Genomic DNA, 8,668 nt, shown 5'->3' with positions numbered 1-8,668 from the left:
CTCTGTTTGCCCGCCTCTGATTCCCCGCCTCTGTTTCCCCATATCTGATTCCCCGCCTCTGAATCCCCAACTCTGATTCGCTGCCTCTGATTCCCCAGCTTCATTCCCCGCCTTTGATTCCCCCCGTCTGATTCCCAGCCTCTGAATCCCCGAGTCTGATAACCTGCCTCTGATTCCCCACCTCTGATTCCCAATCTCAGATTCACCGCCTCTGATTCCCCACCTCTGATTCCCCATCTCTGATTCCGCACATCCGATTCCCTGCCTCTGATTCCCCGACTCTGATTCCCCACCTCTGATTCCCCAGCTCTGATTCCTCGCCTCTGATTCCCCAACTCTGATTCCCCGCCTCTGATTCCCCAGCTCTGATTCCCCACCTCTGATTCCCCGTGTTTGATCCCCTGCCTCTGATTCCCCGCCTCTGATTCCCCATCTCTGATTCACCGTCTTTGATTCGCCACCTCTGATTCCCCATATCTGATTCCTCGCCACTGTTTCCCCGCCTCTGATTCCCCGCCTCTGATTCCCCATATCTCATTCCCCGCCTCTGATTCGCCAGCTATGATTCCCCATCTCTGATTCCCCATCTCTGATTCCCCAATTCTGATTCTCCGCCTCTGATTCCCCGTGTTTGATTCCCTGCCTCTGATTCCCGGCCTCTGATTCCCCATCTCTGATTCACCGCCTTTGATTCGCCACCTCTGATTCCCCATATCTGATTCCCCGCCTCTGTTTCACCGCCTCTGATTCCCCGCCTCTGATTCCCCATATCTCATTCCCCGCCTCTGAATCCCCATCTCTGATTCCCAGACTCTGATTCCCCACCTCTGATTCCCGGCCTCTTATTCCCGGCATCTGATTCCGGCCTCTCATTCCCGGCCTCTGATTCCCTGCTTCTGATTCTGATTCCCTGCCTTTGATTCCCCATCTCTGGTTCCCCGCCTCTGTTTCCCCGCCTCTGATTCCCCGCCTCTGTTTCCCAATATCTAAGTCCCCGACTCTGATTCCCCAACTCTGATTCCGCACCTCTGATTCCCCAGCTCTGATTCCCCGCCTCTGATTCCCCGCATCTGATTCCCTGCATCTGATTCCAAGCCTCTGATTCCCTGCCTCTGATTTCCAACCTCTGATTCCCCACCTCTGATTCCCCATATCTGATTCCCAGCCTCTGTTTCCCCGCCTCTGATTCCCTGCCTCTGTTTCCCCATATCTGATTCCCGGCCTCTGATTCCCCGCCTCTGATTCCCTGCCTCTGATTCCCTGCCTCTGATTCCCCATCTCCGATTCCGCACATCTGATTCCCTGCCTCTGATTCCCCGCCTCTGATTCCCCGCCTCTGATTCCCTGCCTCTGATTCCCAACCTCTGATTCCCCACCTCTGATTCCCCGTGTTTGTTTCCCCGCCTTGGTTTCCCCGCCTCTGATTCCCCGCCTCTGATTCCCCAACTCTAATTCCCCGCCTCTGATTCCCCATATCTGATTCCCCGCCTCTGTTTCCCCGCCTCTGATTCCCCGCCCCTGTTTCCCCATATCTGATTCCCTGCCTCTGATTCCCCAACTTTGATTCCCAGCCTCTGATTCCCCAGCTCTGATACCACGCCTCTGATTCCCCGTGTTTGATTCCCTGCCTCTGATTCCCCGCTTCTGATTCCCCATCTCTGATTCACCGCCTTTGATTCGCCACCTCTGATTCCCCATATCTGATTCCCCGCCTCTGTTTCACCGCCTCTGATTCCCCGCCTCTGATTTCCCATATCTCATTCCCCGCCTCTGAATCCCCATCTCTGATTCCCGGACTCTGATTCCCCACCTCTGATTCCCGGCCTCTTATTCCCGGCATCTGATTCCGGCCTCTGATTCCCGGCCTCTGATTCCCTGCTTCTGATTCTGATTCCCTGCCTTTGATTCCCCATCTCTGGTTCCGCACATCTGATTCCCTGCCTCTGATTCCCCATCTCTGATTCCCCATATCTGATTACCCGCCTCTTTTTCCCCGCCTCTGATTCCCCGCCTCTGTTTCCCAATATCTAAGTCCCCGCCTCTGATTCCCCAACTCTGATTCCCCACCTCTGATTCCCCAGCTCTGATTCCCCGCCTCTGATTCCCCGCATCTGATTCCGTGCATCTGATTCCAAGCCTCTGATTCCCTGCCTCTGATTCCCAACCTCTGATTCCCCACCTCTGATTCCCCATATCTGATTCCCAGCCTCTGTTTCCCCGCCTCTGATTCCCTGCCTCTGTTTCCCCATATCTGATTCCCGGCCTCTGATTCCCCGCCTCTGATTCCCTGCCTCTGATTCCCTGCCTCTGATTCCCCATCTCCGATTCCGCACATCTGATTCCCTGCCTCTGATTCCCCGCCTCTGATTCCCCGCCTCTGATTCCCCGTGTTTGATTCCCCGCCTCTGTTTCCCCGCCTCTGATTCCCCGCCTCTGATTCCCCAACTCTAATTCCCCGCCTCTGATTCCCCATATCTGATTCCCCGCCTCTGTTTCCCCGCCTCTGATTCCCCGCCCCTGTTTCCCCATATCTGATTCCCTGCCTCTGATTCCCCAACTTTGATTCCCAGCCTCTGATTCCCCAGCTCTGATACCACGCCTCTGATTCCCCGTGTTTGATTCCCTGCCTCTGATTCCCCGCCTCTGATTCCCCAGCTCTGATTCCCCGCCTCTGATTCCCCGTGTTTGATTCCCTGCCTCTGATTCCCCGCCTCTGATTCCCCATCTCTGATTCATCGCCTTTGATTCACAACCTCTGATTCCCCATATCTGATTCCTCGCCTCTGTTTCCCCGCCTCTGATTCCCCGCCTCTGATTCCCCATATCTCATTCCCCGCCTCTGATTCCCCATCTCTGATTCCCGGACTCTGATTCCCCACCTCTGATTCCCGGCCTCTTATTCCCGGCATCTGATTCCGGCCTCTGATTCCCGGCCTCTGATTCCCTGCTTCTGATTCCCCATCTCTGATTCCGCAAATCTAATTCCCTGCCTCTGATTCCCCACCTCTGATTCCCCATATCTGATTCCCCGCCTCTGCTTCCCGGCCTCTGATTCCTCGCTTCTGATTCTGATTCCCTGCCTCTGATTCCCCATCTCTGATTCCGCACATCTGATTCCCTGCCTCTGATTCCCCACCTCTGATTCCCCATATCTGATTTCCCGCCTCTGTTTCCCCGCCTCTGATTCCCCGCCTCTGATTCAACATCTCTGATTCACCACCTCTGATTCCCCGTGTCTGATTCCCCGCCTCTGATTCCCCATCTCTGATTCCCCATCTCTGATTTCCCAATTCTGATTCTCCGCCTCTGATTCCCCGTGTTTGATTCCCTGCCTCTGATTCCCGGCCTCTGATTCCCCATCTCTGAATCACCGCCTTTGATTCGCCACCTCTGATTCCCCACCTCTGATTCCCCAGCTCTGATTCCCCGCCTCTGATTCCCCGCATCTGATTCCCTGCATCTGATTCCAAGCCTCTGATTCCCCGCCTCTGATTCCCAACCTCTGATTCCCCACCTCTGATTCCCCATATCTGATTTCCAGCCTCTGTTTCCCCGCCTCTGATTCCCTGCCTCTGTTTCCCCATATCTGATTCCCGGCCTCTGATTCCCCGCCTCTGATTCCCCGCCTCTGATTCCCTGCCTCTGATTCCCCATCTCCGATTCCGCACATCTGATTCCCTGCCTCTGATTCCCCGCCTCTGATTCCCCACCTCTGATTCCCTGCCTCTGATTCCCAACCTCTGATTCCCCACCTCTGATTCCCTGTGTTTGATTCCCCGCCTCTGTTTCCCCGCCTCTGATTCCCCGCCTCTGATTCCCCAACTCTAATTCCCCGCCTCTGATTCCCCATATCTGATTCCCCGCCTCTGTTTCCCCGCCTCTGATTCCCCTCCCCTGTTTCCCCATATCTGATTCCCTGCCTCTGATTCCCCAACTTTGATTCCCAGCCTCTGATTCCCCAGCTCTGATACCACGCCTCTGATTCCCCGTGTTTGATTCCCTGCCTCTGATTCCCCGCCTCTGATTCCCCATCTCTGATTCACCGCCTTTGATTCCCCACCTCTGATTCCCCATATCTGATTCCCCACCTCTGTTTCCCCGCCTCTGATTCCCCGCCTCTGATTCTCCATATCTCATTCCCCGCCTCTGAATCCCCATCACTGATTCCCGGACTCTGATTCCCCACCTCTGATTCCCGGCCTCTTATTCCCAGCATCTGATTCCAGGCCTCTGATTCCCGGCCTCTGACTCCCCGCTTCTGATTCTGATTCCCTGCCTCTGATTCCCCATCTCTGATTCCGCACATCTGATTACCTGCCTCTGATTCCCCACCTCTGATTCCCCATATCTGATTCCCCGCCTCTGTTTCCACGCCTCTGATTCCCCGCCTCTGTTTCCCCATATCTAATTCCCCACCTCTGATGCCCCAACTCTGATTCCCCGCCTCTGATTCCCCAGCTCTGATTCCCCGCCTCTGATTCCCCGCATCCGATTCCCCATATCTGATTCCCCGCCTCTGTTTCCCCGCCCCTGATTCCCCGCCTCTGTTTCCCCATATCTGATTCCCCGCCTCTGATTCCCAACTATGATTCCCCGCCTCTGATTCCCCAGCTCTGAATCCCTGCCTCTGATTCCCCGCGTTCTATTCCCAGCCTCCGATTCCCCGCCTGTGATTCCCCATCTCTGATTCACCACCTCTGATTCCCCACCACTGATTCCCCATATCTAATTCCCCACCTCTGTTTGCCCGCCTCTGATTCCCCGCCTCTGTTTCCCCATATCTGATTCCCCGCCTCTGAATCCCCAACTCTGATTCGCTGCCTCTGATTCCCCAGCTTCATTCCCCGCCTTTGATTCCCCCCGTCTGATTCCCAGCCTCTGAATCCCCGAGTCTGATAACCTGCCTCTGATTCCCCGCCTCTGATTCCCCATCTCAGATTCACCGCCTCTGATTCCCCACCTCTGATTCCCCATCTCTGATGCCGCACATCCGATTCCCTGCCTCTGATTCCCCGACTCTGATTCCCCACCTCTGATTCACCAGCTCTGATTCCTCGCCTCTGATTCCCCAACTCTGATTCCCCGCCTCTGATTCCCCAGCTCTGATTCCCCACCTCTGATTCCCCGTGTTTGATCCCCTGCCTCTGATTCCCCGCCTCTGATTCCCCATCTCTGATTCACCGTCTTTGATTCGCCACCTCTGATTCCCCATATCTGATTCCTCGCCACTGTTTCCCCGCCTCTGATTCCCCGCCTCTGATTCCCCATATCTCATTCCCCGCCTCTGATTCGCCAGATATGATTCCCCGCCTCTGATTCCCCGCGTCTGATTCCCTGCCTCTGATTCACCGCCTCTGATTCCACATCTCTGATTCACCACCTCTGATTCCCCGCGTCTGATTCCCCGCCTCTGATTCCCCATCTCTGATTCCCCATCTCTGATTCCCCAATTCTGATTCCCCGCCTCTGATTCCCCAGCTCTGATTCCTCGCCTCTGATTCCCTTCCTCTGATTCCCAACCTCTGATTCCCCACCTCTGATTTCCCATATTGATTCCCTGCGTCTGATTCCCCGCCTCTGATTCCCCAACTCTGATTCCCCGCCTCTGATTCCCCAGCTCTGATTCCCCGCCTCTGATTTTCCGTGTTTGATTCCCTGCCTCTGATTCCCGGCCTCTGATTCCCCATCTCTGATTCACCGCCTTTGATTCGCCACCTCTGATTCCCCATATCTGATTCCCCGCCTCTGTTTCCCCGCCTCTGATTCCCCGCCTCTGATTCCCCATATCTCATTCCCCGCCTCTGAATCCCCATCTCTGATTCCCGGACTCTGATTCCCAACCTCTGATTCCCGGCCTCTTATGCCCGGCATCTGATTCCGGCCTCTGATTCCCGGCCTCTGATTCCCTGCTTCTGATTCTGATTCCCTGCCTCTGATTCCCCATCTCTGATTCCGCACATCTGATTCCCTGCCTCTGATTCCCCGCCTCTGATTCCCCGCCTCTGTTTCCCAATATCTAAGTCCCCGCCTCTGATTCCCCAACTCTGATTCCCCACCTCTGATTCCCCAGCTCTGATTCCCCGCCTCTGATTCCCCGCATCTGATTCCCTGCATCTGATTCCAAGCCTCTGATTCCCTGCCTCTGATTCCCAACCTCTGATTCCCTACCTCTGATTCCCCATATCTGAATCCCCACCTCTGTTTCCCCGCCTCTGATTTCCCACCTCTGTTTCCCCATATCTGATTCCTCGCCTCTGATTCCCTTCCTCTGATTCCCAACCTCTGATTCCCCACCTCTGATTTCCCATATTGATTCCCTGCGTCTGATTCCCCGCCTCTGATTCCCCAACTCTGATTCCCCGCCTCTGATTCCCCAGCTCTGATTCCCCGCCTCTGATTTTCCTTGTTTGATTCCCTGCCTCTGATTCCCGGCCTCTGGTTCCCCAGCTCTGATTCACCGCCTTTGATTCGCCACCTCTGATTCCCCATATCTGATTCCCCGCCTCTGTTTCCCCGCCTCTGATTCCCCGCCTCTGATTCCCCATATCTCATTCCCCGCCTCTGAATCCCCATCTCTGATTCCCGGACTCTGATACCCCATCTCTGATTCCCGGCCTCTTATTCCCGGCATCTGATTCCGGCCTCTGATTCCCGGCCTCTGATTCCCTGCTTCTGATTCTGATTCCCTGCCTCTGATTCCCCATCTCTGATTCCGCACATCTGATTCCCTGCCTCTGATTCCCAACCTCTGATTCCCTACCTCTGATTCCCCATATCTGAATCCCCACCTCTGTTTCCCCGCCTCTGATTTCCCACCTCTGTTTCCCCATATCTGATTCCTCGCCTCTGATTCCCTTCCTCTGATTCCCAACCTCTGATTCCCCACCTCTGATTTCCCATATTGATTCCCTGCGTCTGATTCCCCGCCTCTGATTCCCCAACTCTGATTCCCCGCCTCTGATTCCCCAGCTCTGATTCCCCGCCTCTGATTTTCCTTGTTTGATTCCCTGCCTCTGATTCCCGGCCTCTGGTTCCCCATCTCTGATTCACCGCCTTTGATTCGCCACCTCTGATTCCCCATATCTGATTCCCCGCCTCTGTTTCCCCGCCTCTGATTCCCCGCCTCTGATTCCCCATATCTCATTCCCCGCCTCTGAATCCCCATCTCTGATTCCCGGACTCTGATACCCCATCTCTGATTCCCGGCCTCTTATTCCCGGCATCTGATTCCGGCCTCTGATTCCCGGCCTCTGATTCCCTGCTTCTGATTCTGATTCCCTGCCTCTGATTCCCCATCTCTGATTCCGCACATCTGATTCCCTGCCTCTGATTCCCCGCCTCTGTTTCCCAATATCTAAGTCCCCGCCTCTGATTCCCCAACTCTGATTCCCCACCTCTGATTCCCCAGCTCTGATTCCCCGCCTCTGATTCCCCGCATCTGATTCCCTGCATCTGATTCCAAGCCTCTGATTCCCTGCCTCTGATTCCCAACCTCTGATTCCCCCCCTCTGATTCCCCATATCTGAATCCCCGCCTCTGTTTCCCCGCCTCTGATTCCCCACCTCTGTTTCCCCATATCTGATTCCCGGCCTCTGATTCCCCGCCTCTGATTCCCCGCCTCTGATTCCCTGCCTCTGATTCCCCATCCCCGATTCCGCACATCTGATTCCCTGCCTCTGATTCCCCGCCTCTGATTCCCCGCCTCTGATTCCCTGCCTCTGATTCCCAACCTCTGATTCCCCACCTCTGATTCCCCATATCTGATTCCCCGCCTCTGTTTCCCCGCCTCTGATTCCCCTCCTCTGATTCCCCAACTCTAATTCCCCGCCTCTGATTCCCCAGCTCTGATTCCCCGTGTTTGATTCTCCGCCTCTGATTCCCTGCCTCTGATTCCCAACCTCTGATTCCCTGCCCCTGTTTCCCCATATCTGATTCCCTGCCTCTGATTCCCCAACTCTGATTCCCCGCCTCTGATTCCCCAGCTCTGATTCCCCGCCTCTGATTTCCCGTGTTTGATTCCCTGCCTCTGATTCCCCGCCTCTGATTCCCCATCTCTGATTCACCGCCTTTGATTCGCCACCTCTGATTCCACATATATGATTCCCCACCTCTGTTTCCCCGCCTCTGATTCCCCGCCTCTGATTCTCCATATCTCATTCTCAGCCTCTGAATCCCCATCTCTGATTCCCGGACTCTGATTCCCCACCTCTGATTCCCGGCCTCTTATTCCCAGCATCTGATTCCCGGCCTCTGATTCCCCGCTTCTTATTCTGATTCCATGCCTCTGATTCCCCATCTCTGATTCCGCACATCTGATTCCCTGCCTCTGATTCCCCACCTCTGATTCCCCATATCTGATTTCCCGCCTCTGTTTCCCCGCCTCTGATTCCCCGCCTCTGTTTCCCCATATCTAATTCCCAACCTCTGATGCCCCAACTCTGATTCCCTGCCTCTGATTCCCCGCGTTCTATTCCCTGCCTCTGATTCCCCGCCTGTGATTCCCCATCTCTGATTCACCACCTCTGATTCCCCACCTCTGATTCCCCATATCTAATTCCCCGCCTCTGTTTGCCCGCCTCTGATTCCCCGCCTCTGTTTCCCCATATCTGATTCCCCGCCTCTGAATCCCCAACTCTGATTCCCTGCCTCTGATTCCCCAGCTCTGATT

The sequence above is a fragment of the Narcine bancroftii genome, unplaced genomic scaffold (assembly GCF_036971445.1).
Source record: "Narcine bancroftii isolate sNarBan1 unplaced genomic scaffold, sNarBan1.hap1 Scaffold_158, whole genome shotgun sequence".
Taxonomy (NCBI): Eukaryota; Metazoa; Chordata; class Chondrichthyes; order Torpediniformes; family Narcinidae; genus Narcine; species Narcine bancroftii.
This window is presented reverse-complemented; position numbering follows the sequence as displayed.